The 25,956-nt window shown below is 36.6% G+C and overlaps 1 pseudogene; it reads right to left on the bottom strand.

The window, feature by feature from the left end:
* Positions 1 to 213: 213 nt before the first annotated feature.
* On the bottom strand, positions 214 to 25,248 carry LOC126032582 (ornithine decarboxylase-like; annotated as a pseudogene).
* Positions 25,249 to 25,956: the final 708 nt, after the last annotated feature.

The following is a 25,956-nucleotide window of genomic DNA, read 5'->3' on the forward strand; positions in this document are numbered from 1 at the left end:
AAGTGCTGGAAGGACTCAGTTAACTAGAATGAACACAGATCATTGAATATGCTAGACACATACTCTTGACTTGACATCATAAGTCAAAAGACAGTGAAAGAGTTAAAAAAGGGCTGATTTTTATGCTAATGATAGTGTTGCTTATATAAACCTATAAAAATTTAATGGCACCTTTTTAATTGTTAAAGATTCTAATTTTGTTTTCTCTTTTAATTAACTGTCCTTAAATGTTGGTGCTAATATGCTGGATGAATAATACTTCTCATCAGGCTTGGGTTTATTTTGCAGACGAGGCTTCACATGTGCATGATCATAAAGGACGCAATTAAATGATCCATCTACTCCATCATTCACATAATACATAAAGGTCTGCTCATATGATTCCTCTTCATCCTCAGAACCTGTCTGTTCCTTTATGACAGGTTTCTTAGCAATAATATTAATGGCAAGTGTGAAATATAGTTTCTTCCTGGCTCAATTATGATTCTCATTTCCAACTCAGAAAAAAATAATTATCAAGGGCTGAGTTGATTACATTGGTGATCTCTTCAAATTTAAGATTTACATCCACAGATACAGGAAATCCAGCCCCAATCTCAAGCAGATACATGTGAAGTCAATCTCAGTCCCCATGTCCAGGGCAAAGTGAGCATCAGAAATGGCTTGCCCAAAGATATAGTTACATCCCACAAGGAAGCTGACACCATTGACATCAATATTCCGTTTTTTATTTGCCAGTTCCTAAGGTGAAGCCTCATCCCCCACCCATATTTCCTAGGTAACTTGACCTTACCTGCAAGACCCCACCCATTCCTGGGAGGGGTCTTGGAAAAGGTAGATAAGCCTTTGAGCCAGGGGATTAGGGACATCTGCCCTGCTGGGCTCTCTGGCTTTTGGGTCTTTGCCTCTTTTGGTCTTTGACCAGTATGGGGGTCAAAGGAAGATGGCTGAAAGGAGTTAAGATGCAGGGCCAAGAATAACTAGTGCTTGAAAGGTTATGAGTAGGCCACACACATGTGGTGAATAGGGCATGAATAAAGATGATGCTTCTAGATGCCTGCCTGTGAGTGAGTTCAATACCCGTCGCTTTCCTGAACCCCAGACCCGCCGGTTGATGGGGGATGAAGCCACATGGCCGGGGCCTAAGGACAAAGGCCTCCATCCATCTCCATTCAGATTCATCTTTAATTATTTGATTCAACACTAAGGTAGTCTGCTGGTTTTGAGCATGGCACCAAATTTAACCCTAAGGCGACTAATTGCTTTGGAATCATCAGTGGCAATAAATAAAACCATTGTTGCCTTTAGATGTGCCCTGGAAACTTTCATCAAGTCAACTTCACTGTTAAGGTCATCATCTGGACTCCACCATTATTGTCAGCATCCTTAATCTTAATCTGAGTTATGTGTTTACAAGGCTTTGTATAGTCGGGAGGCACCCCGACACTTTGCATCAACTGTATTTCGTTCTTGCTGGCATTATCAAACCCAGTCCCGAGAGCAGCAAGTGTCTTCACTGTGGTACTGCTATCATTGTACTTGGCAGCAAAGGGGGTGACCTAAGGCAGAGTTTTTGACGACATCAAATGTTTCTTTAGAATATCTCCTAGTTCAGGGACATAGAAGACATCCTTGGCTAGTAGGAGACATAGAAGACCACACTTCATTAGATTTTTGGTCCAGAATGTCCTTAGCAGTGAGGCCTTCATCAAGGAAATGGCAGTCAAAGTCTTCCTACTGAAGGTGTTCAGTTTCTAGAGGGTTTTATGAAGTGCAACAATGAAACTAAGAGATGGAGTTTTAAAAAATGATATTTTTCACAAAAGCATGCTCACCTGGAATTCCCAGTGCTGCTATACATGCATGTGCCCTCAATGCAGCTTGGAAATATTTTTAGCGCACCCTGGCTATTCAGAGACACCAAAGCAGCTTCATTTGCTCCTGCAGAAGACTGCAGGCTTGAGGTGGCACTAGAGTTGAGGCCCAAGGTGGCTCCAGCAGAGACTGAAGCCACTATTCTTATTTCACAAAATTTATATTGTCAAGATTCATCTGTTATGTCGCAGACTTTTTTCAGTTTATATATTTTAATTCATCATTTTTATGTGACACTAGATTTACCTCCAGTGCCCTGTTGTGGCCAATAGCGCTATAGTTGGCATCACTGAACATCTTTAAGAAAATTTTCCTGAGGCAGAATTTTTATATCAAAGACACAAATAGTAAATTTAATTAGATAATAGTCTTTGTTCTTGTTCAATGTTATATGCACCACATTGTAATCACAATATGATTATAATCACAATAGCAAAATAGCTACAATATATTTAAAAATCAGGAATGATAAACTCACAAAAAGAAAAATACCATGAACTGATAGTACAAATATCCCAGTATATAGGAACGGTGATATTTGAATAGGCCTCAACACTGCTTTTGAAGAGAAGCAACCATTATATTGGTGTCTTTATTTTATAGAGATACTATAAACTTTTGTCTGCAACTATTATTCATTTTAAGAATAGCTGATTAAGGCAATAAGTTGGGGCCTCAATAATATTTTTAATTGTTAGATGATAGATATCATATAAGTTCAACTTTCAACACTTTTGTACTTAGAATATAATATACATATTAAGTTTATATAATAGTACAAATCTCTTAACACCAGAATAATAGTACAGTAATTAGGGTGCTTGCTTTAGACTCGGCCAACCTGGATTCAATCCCCTGCATCCAATAAACTTCCCCTGAGCCCACCAGGAGTAATTCCTGAGTGCAGAGCCAACAGAGCATTGCTGCGTGTGCCCCTACTCCCAAGAAACAGTAACAAAAAATTTTATTAATATCTGATAATAGTAGGTTGCTTCTATTATTTGATAGTTTTCAGCCTCAAGCCTTATCTACAGTGCATTTTCTAGACATCCTAGTGATTTATTACATTAAATTATTTGTTTATCTCCAATCTTCAGATCTTTACCAACTAAACCAGACTCAGTTGGCCACTTATGTAGGAAGCTGCTAAACAGTTGATCTGCTTTTCCTGAGCAATTTCTCTAATTGGCAGAATCTAACAGATTTCAACAATCCATTGAAGAGTTGTATTATTGATTGTATAAAGCCACCCTCTATATTTAATCATTCCTTGAAGACAAATTGATTATTTCTCTGTGTCAAAAGCATTTTTCATTGCATTGACTTTTGCAATAAAACACAAACAAAATTTAAAACAGTTGCTTCCTAGCCTAATACATTTCTAAATTCATAAACTCTAGTTATTTTCCTATTGCTTCAAAACCACTAATGCTTTCCTAAATTCATTTTTTAATAATTATATCATATGTACTATGGAAAGATCAAAACACCTTTCAACATTTTTCTTCATCCCTCAAAATAAATATTCATTCAAAAGACTTTAAAAGACTATATTACTGAAGATTTTTCCAATGCAGAATTTTTACCAAAATATTTCAAGCTCAGAGTAAATTGTCCTCTTTGTCTCTTCCTCTTGTTCTAAAACTCTCATATATTTTAGTATGGTTCTAAAGTAGTACCCACATTTTTGTGTCAATTACTTTACAAGATGGTAAGTTATAATAAAGTGGTAAATTGGCACTAATGATAGTGGCTAGTACAACTGATGCTTATTTATTTATTGTGTTATATTTCTATGAAAAATCAGCTAGAGCTATCTGTACTTTCCTTTATCCACTTCTCAATTGGAGTATGACCACGTCCTGTAGCATTGCTAATGGTGCTAACAGATGGATGAAATAATCTAAGACAAGTGCCAGCAATTTTACATCTGACCCAGAAATGATTATTCCCAATTGTTTATGACTTATTGGCTAAAACATGTTCCATAGCCTCATCTTACCATAGTACTTTGAACTTTAATCTAGGTATCTATAAGATGTAGAAATACTGTGAAATAATTTTTGAACTGTCTTTATAAAAGGCTCAACCTCAAAAATATAAATATGGCTTAGTTATTAAAATAAATCTTCCAGCACATCAATCAGAATTCAGTATAGGACAGTAATATTTGCATTCTAAATTTAAAATATTTAATAGTAAAAATTAGAAGCATGCACAGTTCTTGAAGGGGATGATGGAATAAATTTTAAAGAAGATTCAACAGAAAATCAACAGCCAATTCTGTTAAGTCAACAATTTTCTGGAATTTACCAGTAATCAACTACAACAAATCTAAAGAATCATTACAAAGCTCTTCTACTAACTTCAAAATTCACTAGGTAATTCTTGACACTTTCAACCAGAACTTACTTCAAGTATACTATCTGCATAATTATTTCTTCAAATAATTACTCTGAACTTGTGTTTTTTCCTCTCAAGTGTTCCAGATCTTTTGTGAATTCCATTAGTTGTTAGCTTTTAACCCAGACTAAGCTGGAGAAAGATTTAGGGAAATTACCTGTTCTAGTTTTTCTATTATGTGAGTCAGAGAGTAAATAAAGTAGATGTTTATATATGATCTGCATATTTATAGAGAAATCATTTGATACTATCAACATCTCTGCTATAAGAAAAGTCATACATATAGGTTATTAGAAATTAAAAGTTTGGGGCCAGTGAGGTGGTGCTAGAGGTAAAGTGTCTGCCTTGCAAGCGCTAGCCAAGGAAAGGACCACAGTTCGATCCCCCGGTGTCCAATATGGTCCCCCCAAGCCAGGGGTAATTTCTGAGCCCGTAGCCAGGAGTAAACCCTGAGCATCAAATGGGTGTGGCCTGAACCCCCCCCAAAAAAGAAATTAAATGTTTAAATTCATTCTTTTATATTGTTTGTTTCATTTATTCAGTTTGTTTATTTATTATTTACTGAAGACTTACTCCTGTCTCTACACTTAGGGATCAATCTTGGAGAACTATCTAGGGTACCAAGATTTAATTCATGTGGGCTGCAATACAACACAAGCACCTTACCCACTAGACTGAATCAATGGCCCCTTGATTTTATTTTTAAACTAGCCCCATTTTTAAAGACATTCTTGTCTAAGGAACAATAAATTAAATAATAAAATTCTCTTTGTCATATTAAGCTTTTGTATTTTGAATTAATTTTAATTAGTTTAATAATTTTATTTTGGAACAAAAATGATCATAAAACATATCTTAAAATTTCCAAGTGATAAGCATTAAATGCCCTTAAAATTATAATGGAGACCAGAGTGATAGTACAGCATGTAGGGCACTTGACTTTCTTGTAACTGACCCAGGTTTAATCTTACTCATATCATATGTTTCTCTAAACTTCTCAGAAATGATACCTGAACTCAGAGCTAAGAACAAACCCTAATAACTGCCAGATGTGGGCCCCCATAAACAAGTAAGCAACAATCAAATTTGTGATTTCAGTGCATTACTATCAGAGTTGTACCTTTACAAATGCAAACTCATTATTTAATGCATGAATACCACTGTTGACAAATTTTTACCATACATAAACTGATAATTCATACAATTACATTTTAACATATATTGCCCAACATAAATATTTTAATTGATTGTATTATATTTGAAATTGACAACTTAAACGTATTTAAAATAAAGCTTTATATAATTACCTATGAGTAATCAGTTCTTGATTTGTATAGTATTCAGCATAATGTTAATAATTTACTGAACTATATGCTACACTATCATATTTAAATTTCATTTATCTTGAGATGATATATTTCCTAATATTCAGAAGTGGAAATCATATAAATATTTCTTTAATGTGTATTGTTATTTGGATAGAATTAATTCAAGTTTAGTACAAAAATTTAGTGAGTGCAGAAAATAGCAAGAGAGAATGCTTAATCCCAAATCATATTAAGTTAAAATATTAAATCTTAGTGTATTTCCTTTGAGAAATATATGTACATCATATTTCTGAATATAGTTACATAATTAAAGACAACTGTGATCCATGTTTGACTGTTTCAGTGTCTCTTACATATTTTCATTTTACACATTTTGCATTTTTTATTTATGTAATTTGGGGGATTTGATTGGGTCACAGTTGGCAGTGCTCAGCATTTACTAGTAGCTATGCATGCAGGGATCAATCCTGGTTGACTTGGGGGACTATATGGGGTATCAGGGATGGATCCCTAGTCTGCCATACATAAGGCAGGGACATATAAAGAGAGGTAGGGTGCTTGCCTTACAAGTGATTAACATGAGTTTGATCCCTGACACTATCTATGATTCTCAAAGTAGAAGTCATTCCTTTTTTTTGAGGGGTGGCACGCTAGGTGGCACTCAGGGGTTACTTCTGGCTCTGCACTCAGAAATCACTCCTGGCAGGCACGAGGTGCCATATTGGGATGCCGGGGATTGAACTAGGTTACAATCCAGGTCCACAGCGTGCAAGACCCTACCGCTGTGCTATCACTCCAACCCTAAAGCAGAATTATTCCTGTGAACAAAGCCAGAAGAAAACCCTGAGCACAGCTGGAGGGTATCAGTCCTTCTTCTAAGAAAGAAAAATAAGTCATTTTGAGTCTTCCAGTGTATTCTAAAATAAAACTATTTATTATGGGTGTAATAGATGGAGTTTTAACAAAGGCAAAGTAATTCCATTTACTTTCTGTATTGTTTAAGTTAGGAATATAGTTTTATTTTCTTTTAATTTTTTGACCTCACCCAGTGGTGCTCAGGTATTACTTCTGGCTCTGCACTCTCAGATCACTTCTGATGAGGTTCCTATACTCACTCGGAACCAAATCCTGATCTGCTTCAAGGCAACTACTCTACCATGACTCTGGTCCTAAAAATATGATTTTCTATGTGATATATAAAGTATTGTTTTAGTCTGTTATTTGATTTTTAATATAATTCACATTTTCATGTTATGAATAATTTGTAATTTATGAGTATTGAATTTTTCCCATTATTTACTTTATCTTTTGATGACTTTCACTTTCAAATAGTGAGATATATATCTACCAATTATTTATTTCTATTTAATCGCATGTTACTTTTAAATTTTACTGAATTTGCATATTATATTTAACTCTTTTTTAGACATATTTTAATGTTCTTCTACCTATTTTTCAATTCTAGTTATAATTTTAATGTTTTTCAATATAGATTCATATTATTTATGGAATTTATATAAATATTAGCTCCTTGGTGAGGAACTTTTTCATAGTATGATAACTTCTCACTTTATTCTTATGTCTGTGTCAAATGAGGAATAATGAAAATAAAAGATATATCTTTAAAAAGAAATATATATGCTCCATTTTCTATATTAATTCTTAAATATACTAATGCTTAAGAATTTTCTCTAGAGTGAGTAAGAAATGGCTTACTGTGGGGACTTCCAGGTAAAGTGCTGATTGCTTCACCTGCAGAACTCCGCCCTGCTGTGCTTCTTTTGAGGAAACTGAGGACCTCAAGGGAGCCCTGTCCTATGCTTCTCTGTCTTTTCTGAATCCTTGAAGCTCTCCTCAGAGCCCTGGGAAGCAAATCCCCCAAAAACTGCATGCTGAAGCTACCCAGCGAGCAAGTGAGTGAGTAAGAAATGGCTGACTGTGGGGACTGCCAGGTAAAGTGCTGATTGCTTCACCTGCGAAGTCTCCGCCCTGCTGTGCTTCTTCTGAGGAAACTGAGGACCTCAAGGGAGCCCTGTCCTATGCTTCTCTGTCTTTTCTGAATCCTTGAAGCTCTCCTCAGAGCCCTGGGAAGCGAACCCCCTAAAAACTACATTCTGAAGCTACCAAGCGAGCGAGTGAGTGAGTAAGAAATGGCTGACTTTATAAGCCCAGAAAGGGGAAGCCGCTGAACTCTGCTGGAGCTCAGATGCCAGCACCCCTGTCTGCCTGTCTTCTGTGCTATGCTCCATTTTTGGCCTGATTTCATCCTGTGTGTGGCTCATCTGCAGATGGCTCGCCTTCCCTGGAGCCTTCTCTGGAGGTGAGTTTACAAGCCCAGAAAGGGGAAGATGCTGAACTCTGCTGGAACTCAAATGCCAGCAACCCTATATGCCTGTCTTCTGTGCTGTGCTCCATTTTCGGCCTGATTTCATCCTGTGGTGGCTCATCTGCAGATGGCTCGCCTTCCCTGGAGCCTTCCCTGGAGGTGAGTTTAAAAGCCCAGAAAGAGGAAGCTGCTGAACTCTGCTGGAACTCAGATGCCAGCACCCCTATCTGCCTATCTTCTGTGCTGTGCTCCATCTTCGGCCTGATTTCATCCTGTGTGTAGCCCATCTGCAGACTGCTCGCCTTCCCTGGAGGTGAGCTTACATGCCCAGAAAGGGGGAACTACTGAACTCTGCTGGAAATCAGATGCCAGCAACCCTAACTGCCTGTCTTCTCTGCTGTGATCCTTTTTTCGGTCTGATTTTATCCTGTGTATGGCTCATCTGCGGATGGCTCACCTTCCATGGAGGTGAGTTTACAAGCCCAAAAAGGAGCATGGCTGCTCCGCTTCACTTCCCGGCCGTGCACATCATTTAGCCAATGAATACAACCACAACAAGTAGAAAAACTCACAATACAAGTGTGACAATGGGGAAACAATGCAGGCCAGTGCCAGACATAGAGAATGATAATGGCAACTCTGATGACTTGAACATAACCAACCAACTAGTCAGTCTCTCAGATAAGGAGTTTAGAGTAGCAATATGTAAGATGTTCAAAGAACTCAAAGAAAGTATAGAAGAGAACACTAATAAGAATCCAGAGAATATGAAGATACAAATCAGAAAACTCCAAACTCAAATTTCAGGAGAAATAACAGGTCTGAAAAACTCGGTAGATGAACTGAAGAAAAACATAGTTGAGCTTTCCCATGGGTTAACAGCAGCTGAGGATAGAATTAGTACACTGGAAGATGAGATGAATAACTCCATACAGCAGAAAAAATTGGAAAAAGCCTTAAAGCAAATGATCAAACAATGGGAAAATTACTCAAAGAATGAGAACAGGTGAAAGTAGAAATCTATGATAAACTCAACAAAAACAACTTCAGAATCATTGGAGTCCCAGAGACCCAGGAAGAAAATCTCCAGGAAGAATCACTGTCAAGAACATCATTAAAGAGAAACTACCAGAGCTAATTAATACATGTGATGAAATCCTGCATGCCCAAAAAGTACCAACTAAAAGAGACCCCAGAAAAAACACTCTAAGACACATCCTAGTCACAATGACGAATCCCACAGATACAGACAGAATTCTGAAAGCAGCAAGATTGATTAGAGAAATTACATTCAAGGGAACATCCTTGAGATTTACTGCAGACCTGTCACCGGAAACACTCAAGGCCAGAAGGCAGTGGTGGGACATAGTGACAAAACTCAATAAAATAAATGCTTCGCCTGAAAGCTCACTTTCAGGTTTGAAGGAATAATATATGGTTTCACAGACAAACAACAGCTCAGAAACTTGACAGACTCAAAGCCATTATTAGAAGAAAAACTGTATGGCCTACTTTAAGAAAAGACTGACCAACAGTCACACCAAACTTTGATATAAAGATGGCACTAACTCCCAGGACATTTCTTTCTCTCAATGAAAATAAACTAAATGCACCAGTTAAGAGACACAGAGTGGCTAAATGGATCAAAAAACTCAATCCAACCTTCTGCTGCCTACGAGAAACACACCTGAATAGTCAGAACAAACATAGACTCAAAATAAAAGGCTGGAGGAAAATCATCCAAGCAAACAACACCCATAAAAAAGCTGGAGTGGCCATACTAATATCAGATGATGCAAACTTTATACTTAGGAAAGTTGTAAGGGACAAAGATGGACATTTTGTATTAATCAAGGGATACGTAGACCAGGAAAAATTTACTCTCCTAAATATATATGCACCGAATAAGGGCTCTGCAAAATATTTAATAAAATTGATGACAAATCTGAAAAATAATATCAATAACAAGACAATAGTTTTGGGAGACCTCAACATGGCATTGTCAACACTTGACAGGTCAACCAGACTGAAATCCAAAAGAATATACTAGACCTGAAAAGAGAAATAGAAGAAAGAGGCCTAGTAGATATATATAGGACACTCCACCCCCCAGAAGCATGGATACACATTCTTCTCTAATGTACATGGGACATTCTCCAGGATAGACTACATGCTAGCACATAAAACATACCTTCATAATATCAAGAGGACAGAAATTTTGCAGGCTATCTTCACTGACCACAAGGCCCTAAAATTATATGTGAACCACAAAGGGACACAGAAGAAAAACTTTAATACATGGAAGTTAAACAGCCTAACACTGAATAACCAGTGGGTTCGAGAGGAAATCAAAATATTCCTAGAAACAAATGACAAGGGAGACAGAAACTATCAGAACCTATGGGACACAGCAAAAGTGGTACTGAGAGGAAAATTTATAGCTTTTCAAGCAAACATGAGGAAAGAAGAAGGGGCATACCTGAATAGCTCAATGATGCAGCTCATAGAATTAGAAAGTACTCAAAAAAAAAAGGACCCAAAAAATAGGGAGACAGAAGGAAATAACAAAGCTGAGAGCAGAAATCAATGACGTGGAAACCCGAAAAACAATCCAAAAGATCAACGAAAGCAGAAGTTGGTTCGTTGAAAAAATAAACAAGATTGATAGACCACTGGCAAAATTAACAAATAAGGAGAGAAAAACTTGATAACTCATATTGGTAATGAAAAAGGAGAGATCACTACTGATAAGTAGAAATCCAAAGGGTAATCAGAAACTACTTTGAGAAACTCTATGCCAATAAAAATGTAAACCTGGAAGAAATGGATAAATTTTTGGACTCTTATAATCTTCCACAGTTCAATGAAGAGGATGTAGCATATCTAAACACACCCATCACTATTGAGGAAATTAAGAGAGTAATCAAATGTCTGCCCAAAAACAAAAGTCCAGGCTCAACTGGATTTACTAATTAATTCTTTCAAACGTTTCCAGAGGAACTTCTACCAATCCTGGCAATACTCTTTTATAAAATCATAAAAACAGGAACACTTCTAAATAGTTTTTATGAAGCCAACATCACCTTGATACCTAAACCAGACAGAGATACTACCAAAAAAGAAAATTACAGACCAATATTGCTGATGAATGCAGATGCAAAGATCCTCAACAAAATCCTGGCAAATAGGATTCAATGCCTCATTAAGAAGATTATCCACTAGGATCAAGTAGGTTTCATCCCAGGAATGCAAGGCTTCTTTAACATCCGTAAATCTATCTACATAATACACAACATCAACAACAAGAAAAATAGAAATCACATGATCATATCAAGAGACACAGAGAAAGCATTTGATAAGGTCCAACACCCATTCTTGATCAAAACACTCAGCAAGATGGGAATGGAAGGAACCTTTCTCAATATAGTTAAGGCAATCTACCACAAGCCAGAGTCAAATATTGTCCTCAGTGGAGAAAAACTGAAAGCCTTTCCTCTAAATTCTGGCACAAAAAAAGGCTGTCCTCTCTCACCACTCCTATTCAACATAGCACTGGAAGTATTTGCTATAGCGATTAGGCAAGAAATAGATATCAAGGGAATCCTGATAGGAAAGGAAGAAGTCAAGCTCTCGCTGTTTGCACATGACATGATACTCTATCTAGAAAACCCTAAAGTCTCTATGAAAAAGCTTCTAGAAACAATAATCTCATATAGCAAGGTGGCAGGCTACAAAATTGACACAAAAATCAATGGCCTTTCTATACACCAATAGTAATAAGGAAGAAATGAACATTAAGAAAACAACCCCATTCACACAAACTCAAATATCTTGAAATCAACTTGACTAAAAATGTGAAGGACCTATACAAAGAAAACTATAAAACTCTGCTCCAAGAATTGAGAGGACACGTGGAAATGGAAGCACATACCCTGCTCATGGTTTGGTAGAATTAACATCATTAAAATGGCAATATTCCCCAAAGCATTGTACAGATTTAATGCTATCTCTCTAAAGATACCCATGACATTCTTCAAAGAAGTGGGCCAGTCATGTTCGAAATTCTATGGAACAATAAACACCCTAGAAGAGCTAAAGCAATTATTGGAAAAAAGAATATGGGAGGAATTACTTTCCCCAACTTTAAACTGTACTACAAAGCAATAGTTATCAAAACAGCATGATATTGGAATAAGGACAGGCCCTCAGATCAGTGGAATAGGCTTGAATACTCAGAGAATGTTCCCCAGACACACAATCACTTAACTTTTGATAAAGGAGCAAGAAATCCTAAATGGAGTAAAGAAAGCCTCTTCAACAAGTGGTGTTGGCACAACTGGCTAGCCACTTGCAAAACATTGATCTTAGACCCCCAGCTAACATCATGTACGAAGGTTAAATCCAAATGGATGAAAGACCTCAATATCAGACCCAAAACCATAAGATATATAGAACAACACGTAGGTAAAACACTTCAGGACATTGAGACTAAAGGCATCTTCAAAGAGGAAACCACTCTCTAAGCAAATGAAAGCAGAGATTAACAGATGGGAATATATTAAACTGAGAAGCTTCTGCACCTCAAAAGAAATAGTGCCCAGGATACAAGAGCCCCCCACTGAGTGGGAAAAACTATTCACCCAATACCCATCAGACAAGGGGCTAATCTCCAAAGTATACAAGGCACTGACAGAAATTTACAAGAAAAAAACATCTAATTCCATCAAAAATTAGGGAGAAGAAATGGACAGACACTTTGACAAAGAAGAAATACAAATGGCCAAAAGACACATTAAAAATGCTCCACATCACTAATTATCAAGGAGATGCAAATCAAAACAACTATGAGGTACCCCCTCACATCCCAGAGATTGGCACTCATCACAAAGAATGAGAACATGCAGTGTTGGCTGGGATATGGAGAGAAAGGAACTCTTATCCACTGCTGGTGGGTATGCCATCTAGTTCAACCTTTATGGAAAGCAATATGGAGATTCCTCCAAAAACTGGAAATCGAGCTCCCATATGACCCAGCTATACCACTCCTAGGAATATATCCTAGGAACACAAAAGTACAATACAAAAATTCCTTCCTTACACCTATATTCATTGCAGCACTATTTACCATAGCAAGACTCTGGAAACAGCCAGATACCCTTCAACAGATGAATGGCTAAAGAAACTGTGGTGCATATTCACAGTGGAATATTATGCAGCTGTCAGGAGAGATGAAGTCATGAAATTTTCCTATACATGATGTACATGGAATCTATTATGCTGAGTGAAATAAGTCAGAGAGAGAGAGAGAAAAACGCAGAATGGTCTCCCTTATCTATGGGTTTTAAGAAAAATGAAAGACATTCTTGTAATAACAACTTTCAGACACAAAAGAGAAAAGAGCTGGAAGTTACAGCTCGCCTCATGAAGCTCACCACAGAGATTAGTTTAGTTAGAGATATAACTAAGTTTTGAACTATCCTAATAATGAGAATGTACAAGGGAAATAGAAAGCCTGTCTAGAGTACAGGCAGGGGTTGGTGGGGAGGAGGGAGATTTGGGACACTGGTGATGGGAATGTTGCACTGGTGATGGGTGGTGTTCTTTACATGACTGAAACCCAAACACAATCATGTATGTAATAAATTTGTTTTAATAAAAAAACTTAAAGAAAAAGAATTTTTTCTAGCAAATCCTCCACTTTGTCTAACAAACCATTTGCTGAAGCTTATATATATAGGATTGTAAAATTTTCTTTCTTCTGATAGAGCACTGATTTTTTGGGCAGATAAATTGAACATGTTGAAAAATGAACTTGTTAAAGATTTTCAATACAGAAGATAGAACTTTTAATAGCTTATATACACACTGCTATAATTTTCTTTATTGTAAATGATCCACTGACTATGCAAATTTTATACTACTTTTTTCTCCTTTTTATCTTTATAACTAAGAAAATTTAAACAAGTTACTGTAATAAAATTAAATATTAAAATTGAAAGACAAAACTAGGGGGAAAAGAATCATTTTATGCACATTTAAGTAGTATATATAATGTTTGATTTGCTATATCACATAATTCTGAATGAAAACAGTGACCTTTCTATATTAGTAAAGCAAGTTATAAGTGGACACATTTTGCTCTAGGATCTGGTAGGCCACCAGCTTTTAGACAGAATGAATGTTTTCTCTTGGATAAAATTATTTTGTGTTAAATCATCATGCTAAAAAGCTGTCATAGGTGTGGCCTCTTTTGTGATAATAAATCAGCCAAATGCTTCAAGGTTTCCCTCAAGATACAGGATTTGTCAGGTAGCTCACTAATTGGTCTTTATAGAGACTATTGTGTTCACAGCTGCCAGTTGATTGTTCTCTTTTGTTCCAAGATACTATGGGGATGTCATAGCACTTGCAATCACCTGCCACAGTCAGAAACTTCTGTGGAGACTGAAGCTGACATCCATCTAATTCAATTTGGTCATAACTCTCTAATACTTTATGGAAATCATACTCAAACATTTATCATTGTTTATTTTTTGTAATATCTAGCTTAGATTAAAAATGTTCATCTTGCCTCCTAGGCACATTATAGATTGCAGAAAAACACATTGATCTCAGAATTTAATTACATTTCTTTTTGTGGAATTATTTTAATATCTGGATACCACTTTCTTTCAGAATTTTTAAAGCTCATAAACAATGACTGTAAGCTTTCATTGCATCAAGTATTAATGTTTTTTCCATAGATTTTAAGGCAATTATAAAATTATATATATACATATATATATATATATTTGATGCTACATTGAACATACTCAGTTGTGTGTGTCTTGTGATTATGTTAAACATATGGCCTTAAAATTGTAGTAATATTATCCCATAATATATAGTCTATTAAATTTTTCCTGCTATTTAAAAATATTAATTAGGGACAGGGACCAGATAATATTACAATGGGTTGGGCTTAGGACACTTCTAGGTATATCTCTGGTACCACCAATCCATAGACCCAGAGCAGCACCAAATGTTCAGATAAAATACTTAACCCGCAGTTTTCAATGCATAAGAGCCAGGAACTATGTATAGTCCATAGTTGTTCCTGTCAATATAGGAATCATTCCATGAAACAGTAAATAGAAGAGGAATTATTTAGACACACATTTCACCAGATTTTATAATTTTTACTGATTATTAATATGCATAACTTACTACGTGCAATAAAAATATGTCTGTGAGAATTAAGTAATAAACATATTACAGGATTAAAAAGGGAACAGGCCACTTGCCTGGCACCTCGTCTACCCCCATGAGCTTCAACAGGATTTATCCCTGCACTTAAAATCAAGAGTAGATCTGTAGATCTGAAAAACTGCCAGGTATGGTCAAAGAGAGATAAGAGAGGAGAGAAACAGAGAGAGAGGAGAAAGAGAGAGAGCAAAGGAGAGCGGCAGAGAGAGAGAACAATTATATTGCAAGGAAGCCAAAATCTAGAGCTGGAAATCAATCAAGTAGGACAGAGATTTATTCCCCTTCTCATTTTCAAAACAAATCAATTAGGCCATCATAGTACTTTTTTATTGTCATTTTACTTGTTTTGTTCACATTCAGACTTGCTCAGGGCTTACTTTTGGCTCTGTGCTCAGGGATCACTCTTGGCAGTGCTAAACAAACCATATGCCATGCTTAGGATGGCATCCAGGTTGGTCACATGCAAAGTAAGTATGCCCACTGTACTATCTCTCTGGATCCTTCCCTATTTTTAAAAGGATAGAAGAACTAAATACCTGTATTACATGATATCAATAAAAGTCTTGATTTATATTTAAAGAGAAATAAAGTAGTAGTTGGAGACTGTAAAATATAGATGTCCTTTTATGTATCTAATATGGTATGAACAATTAATATCCAAGTAAGTCAAACATATCCTAAAATTTTGTATTTCTGGAAAAATATGATACATTTTTATAAAACATAATTTTCTTCCAGTTACATATTATTTAGGGACTCTCATTTATAATTTTCTGAGTACATAAACCTGTCTTGTAATGTTAAAATATTTATTGAAAATTCCAATATTTCGAACATGTTTTTGATATTATTGGAAAGATGCTGTCTTCAAAATTATTGTTCACTAATGTACAGATCCGAATAATGAAACAAGCAACTGATAAAGAAATTAAAAATTAAAAATATTATAAATGTATAGATAAGATAAGTAAACATTGTAGACCAAAGAAAAATGGTAATGGAACAGAAAAAATCTAATTACATATAGACACTTTATTTAGGGAACCTGAAAGATAGCACAGCAGTAGGGATTTTGCCTTGCATGAAGCCAACCCAGGACAGATGGTATTTTGATTCCAGGCATCCCATATGGTCCCCAGAGCCTGCTAGGGGCGATTTTTTAGTGCTGCTGGTCTTGACCCGAAACCAATTCAAAAACTTTATTTTTTGTTTACCTTTCAAAATATATTTTTCATCATGAGAATAAATTATCTTCATTTGGTAGTTGCTGCCTCCTTTAATGGAAAGCCCTGGAACTTGTCTGTTAGCTATACATAAATATCATTATTAATAGGTTCTTTTCTGTTTTTCAGCCTCAAGACATTAATAATTATGATACTTTCTTTAAACCTGAGACATTGTTGGTACTATGATAGAACATCTTTTTAATATGTATTTTCAAATTTATTTTTGTGTGTCTTTATAAAATGCAACATAAATCCCTGTTAACACATTTAACTATTTAAATTAATATGCATTATGTTCTCTGTTCAAATGAGGGAAATATTATACAATATTAAGTCTTATAAATATGTGCATCTCTTTTTTTAGTTTTTTTCTCAATTCCCTAATACATTGATCATTTTATTTAAAGTTTTATTGATTATCACACCTTAAAATTCAATAGATTTAAAAAGATCATTGTCAACATGCCTATGGAATTTTTCAAAAAATAAAACAAACAATTCTAAAATTTTCAGCTATCCACAGATACCCCAAGTAAACAAGGAAATTTTGAAAAAAGGAATAGAAATAGAGGCATGATACTACAAGATTAAAACAATACCAGGAAGAAGCTGTAACTTAAGTGTGTGGTATGGGTGTAAAAGCAGGCATGAAGACCAAAGGAATAAAATATTGAGCCCTATAAATAAACGCAAGCACTATCTTACAGAATAAGCAAAATTTGACATAAAATGTGTTAAGACAGATATCAGATCTGAAATCATAAAATACATATTAAAAACATAAATTATGATAGAATCCAGAAACTTGATTTGGGAAATCAATGGAAGAAAACCAAGACTACAGAAATGGTATCATATCAAACATAGCAAAATAAATCACAAAACAAATAAAGATGGGGATTAAGGATATAGTACGGTGGGTAAGGTATGTGCTTTGCATGCACTTGACCTTGGTTTGATCCCCTGCATCTCTTTGATCCCTGAAGCAATTTCAGGGTTCATTTCTGATGTGGAGCAAGGTATAATGCCCCAACATTACTGGGCGTGACTCCCCCATCCCTAAAACTGATGACTTACCCTCTGGGAAGATGCACATTATGGAGGATGATATACAAAATATATAGAAAACTCACAAAACTGTACAATAAAAAAATAAACTACTTTTTTTTTTAGAAATGACACGAAACATGCGCAAACTTTCTCCAAAGAAAATATGCACAAGTTCTCCTCTAGAAAGTTTCCTTCCTCACTCATAACAAATCTCAAAGTCCAAACATATTTTGTTGTTGAGCTTGGATGCTGAGAATCATCATGAGCCTGTCAAAGATAAATATTTCGTTTCCTTCTAGGGATTAGTTCAAAAGAAAATTTTTCCTCTACTGAGAATAACCCACTTGTCAAAACAGTATAAAAACTGAAAACTGCATTGGGGTTCAGGGGAAGACTCTAATCAGAACTCTCTGTAACATTCTTCCTCCAAGCATCTAAACATTTTAAACTATGGAAAATAAAGTTTATTTTTAAACATAAAGCAGTGATTTTATTTTAGCTAACAATGTGCATGATGAAATACCACACTGCCATTAAGAAGATGTAATTGTGGACTTTGGAAAAAAATGGATTGACCTTGATATAAATATTCTAAGTTTAGCAAGAAATGAAAATAAAATGGGTTAGTTTATGCATAATATGTGTGCCCAAAACAAAAAATATCAAAAAGGAACAAAAAAACTGATTCCTAAGCTCAGTAAACACTGTAATAATTTTCAGAAGAAAATGAGAATGAGAAAAAGAGAAGAGGATCTTTTTGCTGATAAGAAAGCACTGTAAATTTGGTGATAGGAGTGGTGAAGAATAGACACATAGATAGTATGAAGTAATATTCCTAAAATAGCATATTATAAAACATGATGTCAATTAAAAATCTTGTACCATTTATTTACATTTATTTTCTCATATTTAGTCTCATATTTAGTCATATTTCTCACATTTAGTCTGTTACTGCATGTATATAAAATATTCACCTTTTAAATATTATAGTAGGGTGAAGAATAATTTGGTCCTTTTTAGAATCATATCTGGTATGACTTTTCACTTATTTTCGAGTATCTTCACTTATTTATAAGATACAACATTTTTTTGGCAGTCAATGTCTTTATTGGGAGCTTCAAGTATATAGGTGTGTGTGTGTGTGTGTGTGTGTGTGTGTGTGTGTGTGTGTGTGTGTGTGAGTGTCTGCAATGTCCCCTGGCCTGGGTGGGGTTCACCCCAGGACTGTAGCTGTAAAACCAATGTGTTCTCTGGACCCACCTCCACACAGAAATCCCAGATGCACCCCTCATGCAGGCCTGGGCACCAAGACACAACTTTTGTATCATGTAGAAAATTACAGATTTTATCTTGAATGTTTTATTTTACATTTTCTGTGTATACAATTTTCTTATATTTAATGACTAAATAAAGATTGACAGACATAACAAAAAAGGAGATGAAAACTTGATTCTTTCATTTCAATGTAGTCTAAAATCTATCCATTCACTTTGAATTTCTTTTTAAATAATATATTTATTTAAGCACCATAATTACAAACTTGTTTGTTGATGGGTTTCAGTAATAAAAAGAACATCCACCACCTTCATCAGTGCAACATTCCTACCATCAATGCTTCCAAATCCCTTCCTTTCCCTCCACCTGAATTGTGTTCAAGACAAGCATTCTATTTCTCTTACTCACTATCATTGTCATGATAGTTATTAGTGTGTTATTTTTCTTTTTTTTAATATAATTTTTATTTTGATCATAGTGGCTTACATATTGTTGACAATAATGTTTTAGGTACATATTTACATAAAATCAGGGGGGATTCCCATCACCAATTTGTCCTCCCTACACCTCCGTTTTTGTCCTATTTCCTGTATCCTCTTCCCTCACCCCCGGGGCTGCTAGAATATGTGGTCCCCTCTGTACCTAGCCTACTTCTTAGTAGTCTTGCACCTGTTTGGTCTTGGTGCCTCCCATATTTCCCCCTCTAACTGGGAGGCAGGACTAGCTAGTTCATGTTATGTGGTTTTGTTTGAAGAAGAGAAAAGTAATAAACTGGGGTAAAAGTCTAATGTTTTGAAAATGGGCAGAATCCTTCTAGAGGCTCTCATCATCAGTTTAGGAGACGAAGGAGAAAAAGAAGGTGAAACACTCCACCAGTACAAAAAGAAGTGTCAAATATCCAGTGAGGACTCCAACAATAACGATAAGCACCACAAAAAAAAGCCATGGTCTTGAGATAAGAAGCATGGCAGAGCACATAAAGAAAGAAAAGAAAAGAGAAAAAAAATAAGTATAAATGGGGGCAACAACTTCCATAACCACACCAAAACAAAGAAATCGACCAAAAATAGATAGGCAAATAATAATAATAATAATAATAATAATAATAATAATAAATGAAGATAAAAATAATATATAAAAAATAAACAATGTTTTGTGCTTTTTGCTTTTTTTCCCTCCTGCCCTGGCAGAGTAAATATTGGGGTCATTCGAAAAGAAATTCAGTTGGCCTAAGAGATATGGGGTTTCTCCACCCTTGGAGTATATTGTCATGGGATTAACTATAGACTCTGTTTAGGTTCATTTACTCTCCCGCTGGTGCTTTCGTGGTGTTTGGAAAACTTCTGCTCCGTCCTGGGTGATAAAATCAGACCTCTGTATCTAGAGATCTCAGTATTTGCACAGATCCAGGAGTGGGACTTATGATGAAGTCTTCCTTTATGGTTCTAGAAGTTCTGTTCCCTCAGTGTCATTTTAATCCATCTTCTGTGGTTGGTGGTCTTGGTCTTTGCACTGAACCTAGGATGGCACCTAGGATAGCATCTTTCTTTGTGTTTTCAGAAGCCCCATTTCGTTGCAATTGTCTCTGCTAGACCTTTGGAATTGGGGATCATGGTTATTGTGTAGGTCGTAGTTCAAACCCGAGACTAGGGCTTTTTTATTGGTCCCAAGATATATACAGTCTGATCATGGTTCTAGCAGCCAGTCATCTGTAAATGGCTATCTTGGCTTTTGGACCTACCAAAGGATGACAAGTCTTCTGATTTTGTCTTATCATTAGCTGGTAAGGTAGGATAACCTGCTCTTAGGTCAAGTTGTTCCCATTTTCCTCGTTGTCAGGATATCATATTAGAGCTGGCACTTGTTGGTGACCCAGCAGTATTAAGGCTGTCCCGGCACGGGGGTGGGGGGTCGCAGACACCCCTGCGTGCCCAGGTGGAGCGGCCTGAGGGCACTGCACTCACTCTGGGGCCAGGCACGCAGGCTGGCGGGCACGGAGGTCTCGGTACACCCACATGGAGCTGCCCCCAGGGAAATCACTCACCCTGGCACTGGCGAGGGGGGTCGCGGACACGGGGGTCCCTGCGTGCCCAGGTGGAGCGGCCTGAGGGCACTGCACTCACTCTGGGGACAGGCAGGCAGGCTGGCGGGTGTGGAGTTCTACATGCGCCAACATGGAGGGCCCCAGGGGAATGCACTCACCCTGGGCAACGGCACAGGGATGCGGGGGTCCCTGTGTGCTCAGGTGGAGGGGCCTCAGGGCATCGCACTCCCACTTTGAGATTTTTATTAACCAGTGGCAAAGTCATTGCAGAACAGATTCATTATCAAGAATCAGATAATGAGGGGGCAGAGTGGTGGCGCAAATGGTAGGGCATTTGCCTTGCACATGCTAACCAAGGACGGACCGTGGTTCAATCCCCCAGCATCCCATATGGTCCCCAAGCCAGTAGCGATTTCTGAGTGCGTAGACAGGAGTAACCCCTGAACATCACTGGGTGTGGCACCCCCCAAAAAAAGTATCATATAATGAATTAGAGCAGGGGTCTACAAACTTTTTAAAGTGGGGGCCAGATTACGGTCCCTTAGAGAGCTGGAGGGCCGAACTATATGAACTACTAATTCCTACTCACACTGCACATATCTTATATAAATAAAATGAAACCATTTATAAATAAACAGATCACACACCAGTATTTCAATGGGAACTGTGGGCCTGCTTTTGGCTAATGAGATGGTCAATGTCTGGTTCCATATTTGTCACTGCCAGCTGTAACAAGTGATGCAAGTTGCCATCAGTTAATCTTGATCTGGTTGGAGATTTCAGATATTTCATTCTTGAAAATGTCTGTTCACAGGCATAAGTGCTACCAAAGATAGTTACCATTTTGAGTACATGGTTCCTGATATTTAGATATATCTCATAGGGGAGAGATGCATAGAAATTCAAAAGGTTACTTGACTTAAATGCATCTTTCAGAGAGTCACAATTCTGCAGTTCAGCCAGTTCCATTTGGTAAATTGTAAGGACATTTTCAATCTCAACAGAAAATGGGTTACGAAAAAGCTGTATGTCCTGTTCATGGAGATGAAGCTCTTTGAATCTAAATTGAAACTCCTTTTGCAACAATTCTAGTGAAGCCAGACATGTTTCCTTTGGGAATGCAACCAATGTTTTGTCGGCTGACAGGTTTTGAGTTGTTGGGAGAAGACTGAAGTTTTCCTCCTGTACTTGTTTGATGAGAAGGCCTAATTTTACTTCAAATGCTTTCACATGCGATGCCATATCACAGATGAGCTTCCCCTTGCCTTGAAGTTGCAGATTGAAACTGTTGAGTAGCTCTGTTATATCTGTGAGAAAGGCAAGGCGCCAATTCCATTCTGCATCATTGAGCTCTGGTACTTTTTGGTTTCTTGAAAGTAGAAAAGCTGTAATCTGCGGAAGTAAGTCATAGAAATGTTTCAAAACTCTCCCTCTACTCAGCCAATGAATTTCTGTGTGGTACAGAACATCTTCATGGGCAACATTTACCTCAGATAAAAATTCCTGAAATTGTCTGTGGTTTAGTGCATGAGTTCTAATGTAATTAACACAAGATACCACAATTTTCATAACAGAGTCCCACTTCAGTGATTTACAACAGAGTGCTTGTTGGTGGATGAGGCAGTGTATGGCAATTGGATGAGGATGGTTATGTTTGTCCATCTCTTGTGTAATGTGAGCAATTACTCCTCTCTTAGACCCCACCATGCTCGGAGCACCATCAGTTGTTACACTGACTAGTTTAACCCAGTCCAGCTCCAAACCATTCACAGTTTTGCGAACCTTTTCAAATATATCCACTCCTGTGATTGTACCTTTGATACTTTGCAGTGCAGCAAGCTCTCCTGTGACTTCAAAATACTCATTTGTCCCACGCATATAAATGAGAAGTTGTGCAGAATCACGAACATCATTGCTTTTGTCGAGTGCCAAGAAAAAATAGTAAAGTTTCTTTGCAGAGTTTTGCAAATGGTGCAGCAAATTTTCTCCCATTTCTTCAATCCTTCGTGTCATTGTAACTCCTGAAAGGCTCACTGTACTAAATAAATCGGCCTTCTCTGGACACATCTCTTTGGCAACAGAAATAAGGCATTCTTTAACAAATTCTTCCTCCACAAATGGTTTGCCATTGCGTGCTATTAGCTTGGCAACTTGAAAACTTGCCTGCAGTGAGGAAGTATTTAACTGCTTCTGCTTCACAAAAGTATTTTGCTGAGTCGTCAGTTTATGTTTCAATTGTAATATTTTATCTTTTCTCACTTCTCCAACCAAACAATCATATTTATCTTTATGTTGAGTTTGATAGTGGCGTTGCGAATTGTATTCTTTGAACACAGCAACTATATTTTGGCATATCAGACACACAGCTTTTTCTTTGTACTGCATAAAAAAGTAATTTTAAGTCCACTGTTCTTTGAATATCCTACACTCATCGTCAGTTTTCTTTTTCTTGACATCATTGTTTCCTAGGGATTCCAAACTGATATTAGTGAAATACAAATATGTGTGTATATATACATACAGTGTATGAACCCCTATTAGTCCCTAATGTGAACACTTACCCCTTGCAGGCTTTTCTAAGCAAACCAGCTCAGTCCATGATAGTTCAGTTATATCTCCCTATATAATGCCCAAATTGATATGTTCGGAATCAGCGTGTGAACACTGAAAAGGAATTGCAAAATGCATATCAAACTTTCAATGTAACCCTTTTAAAATGCTTCAGCATCAAACCCCTAATTTTCCACATCGGCAATTCAGCATCGAACCCCTAACCTCCCAACACTGCCCACCCCCTAACTTTGATTTCAGCACTGAACGCCTCACCACTCCCAAAGGGGAATTTTCATATGAGTCACCCACAGCCCAATCGGGCAGAACCCCCCCCATCTGGCAAAAATTTATTTCTATGGCACTTTTGACTGACCTTTGGAAGTGGAGGGAGTGGAGGAAAACCTCACTGACAGGCAGGCACAGCACACAGACACCACGTTGCCTGGGGATGGAGCAGGCACCTTTTTACATCATATAGTCACCCACATGTGGTACTCCGGTGCCCTCCAGTGACGTCATCAGCAACACGTGCACCAAGCGCCAGGCGCAAGTGCGCATCAGTGTCCCTCTCAACACTGCCCTCACGCCCACCCTCCCAGCACACAACATGCCAAGGGCAGAGGCGGTTTACATCATCCCTGAGAAACAGTGACACTGAGTGTATATGCTTGCAGGTATCTTGGCAACCAAACAGCGCTCACTGCTGGCGGGTTGGATCAGACTCCTCTGCAGGCCGCATGTGGTCCGAGGGCCGTAGTTTGAAGACCCCTGAATTAGAGTTTGTAAACAATTATCACAACATGAAGATACTAGTGTAGAATTTAATATAAATAAACAAATAATTTGATGGGTTTGTAAACAATTATTTCAATATAAATATCTTGATATAGAATTAATTAGAAACAAATGATAAACAAAGCACTATTTGCAAACTAAGAATGATATAGTTCATTCTATTCACCATTCCTAATATAGTTTTCCACACCATTGATGATATAATTATTCTCATTTATCTTTTGAATGAAATGTGTGCTAACTTAGTATAGGCTAGTAATTTTAAAGGATGTTATATTTTGCTTATGACTCACTCTAAACATTGAGCTGACAGCACGTGATAGTTAAACTGTTTCCATGATCAATGTTTTGCTGTGAATTCTGCATACACAAAAAAGAAATGACTCTAAAAGTCTCTAAACATGATAGAGAACCAGAGACACCCTCAAAAATAAAACCTGCATTTTATTTTATTCTATTTTTTAACTGTAACTCATATGAGATGTATTCAATTCATTCTTTAGACTATTGAAAGTGATGTCAATACAAAGAGTTATAGTAATGCACATAGTAAATGGCAGGAGTGGTAAATAATGTTTTTTAAAAATTTCAAGACGACTGTTTTGATTTTATATTTTCTGTCACAGCTCTTGAAGGGAATCTTTTCGATTCTCTTAGGTTGTCATAATGCCAGTGAAATAAACTCCTGTACTTTAAAATGTTCTGAATGGAATTTTTAATCAGGTTGCTACTCCAAGAAAAATCAATAAACCTTTTTAATAATGTGGGTCAGACTATTTCCACAGTAGATTTTGAAAATAAAATTATTACTTATGGGAACATATTTGCCTTTCATTTCTTTCTTTTATCTGAGCATTTAAGATTACTTATATTGGCTTTCAAGGTCCAGTGGACACTCTCTATATCAAAAATCTATATGCTGAAGTAGGAAAATTAAAACAATTCACACAGCAACACTATTTATGGATACAGGTAAAGTTTTTTGTATGCTCAGATCACATGCAAGTAGCAAACCAATTGACTCACTGAATAAACATTGGCTCGCTTTAGAAACAGGGACTTCTTTTTGTGAACACAAGTTGTATTTATCACATTAAAATTGCTCACTGTTCCAACAGAAGAAGTCATCGTTGCAATTTGAGGCCTGTGTCATGGATGAATCATGGAATTTCTATAATTTCATGTAGTGAAACCATTTACTTTCCTGGAGTCTGTGCTACAATTGATCATTCTATGAAGCTAATTCCATGGGCCACTGCTCCCATTGGAAAAAATGATCTTGGAGAGGGAAACATGTAAACAATTACAATAAGATTATTTTTTGAAGAATGCAGATCACATAATAAAAGGTGCATACAGTACAAACAGAATCGGAATTAGTAGTATGTGACAATATTTTATAAGTAAATGATTCTAGAGAAAATTAAGATTAGTAATTTAAATAGCACTTTATATGAATTCTTTAAACTTGAACTTAAACTGAGATTTAAGGTTTATTTTTATTCAAACAATTTTCATTGTAGAATGATTCAAAATTTGTCTAAAAGCAACAATATTTTAAAACAATTTAATGTTTTATTACTAGCATATATGATTGGTTAGAAATAAGTGAATAAATTACAATTATTGCCATAGCTTTAACATCTACCTTATGCATTTTATTTAATTTTTGTGGACACCACATTCAACTATGCTCAGTGTTGGATTAGGAAGCAAAATGCAATGCAAGAATCAAATCCAAGTACTTATAAATGCAAGTTAGGCATTCTGATACTTGAGGCACATTTTGGCCCCCTCAAAAAATTTTCCACAAATAAAATATTAATAAAAAATGAA

Source organism: Suncus etruscus, chromosome 16 (genome assembly GCF_024139225.1).
Source record: "Suncus etruscus isolate mSunEtr1 chromosome 16, mSunEtr1.pri.cur, whole genome shotgun sequence".
Classification (NCBI taxonomy): domain Eukaryota; kingdom Metazoa; phylum Chordata; class Mammalia; order Eulipotyphla; family Soricidae; genus Suncus; species Suncus etruscus.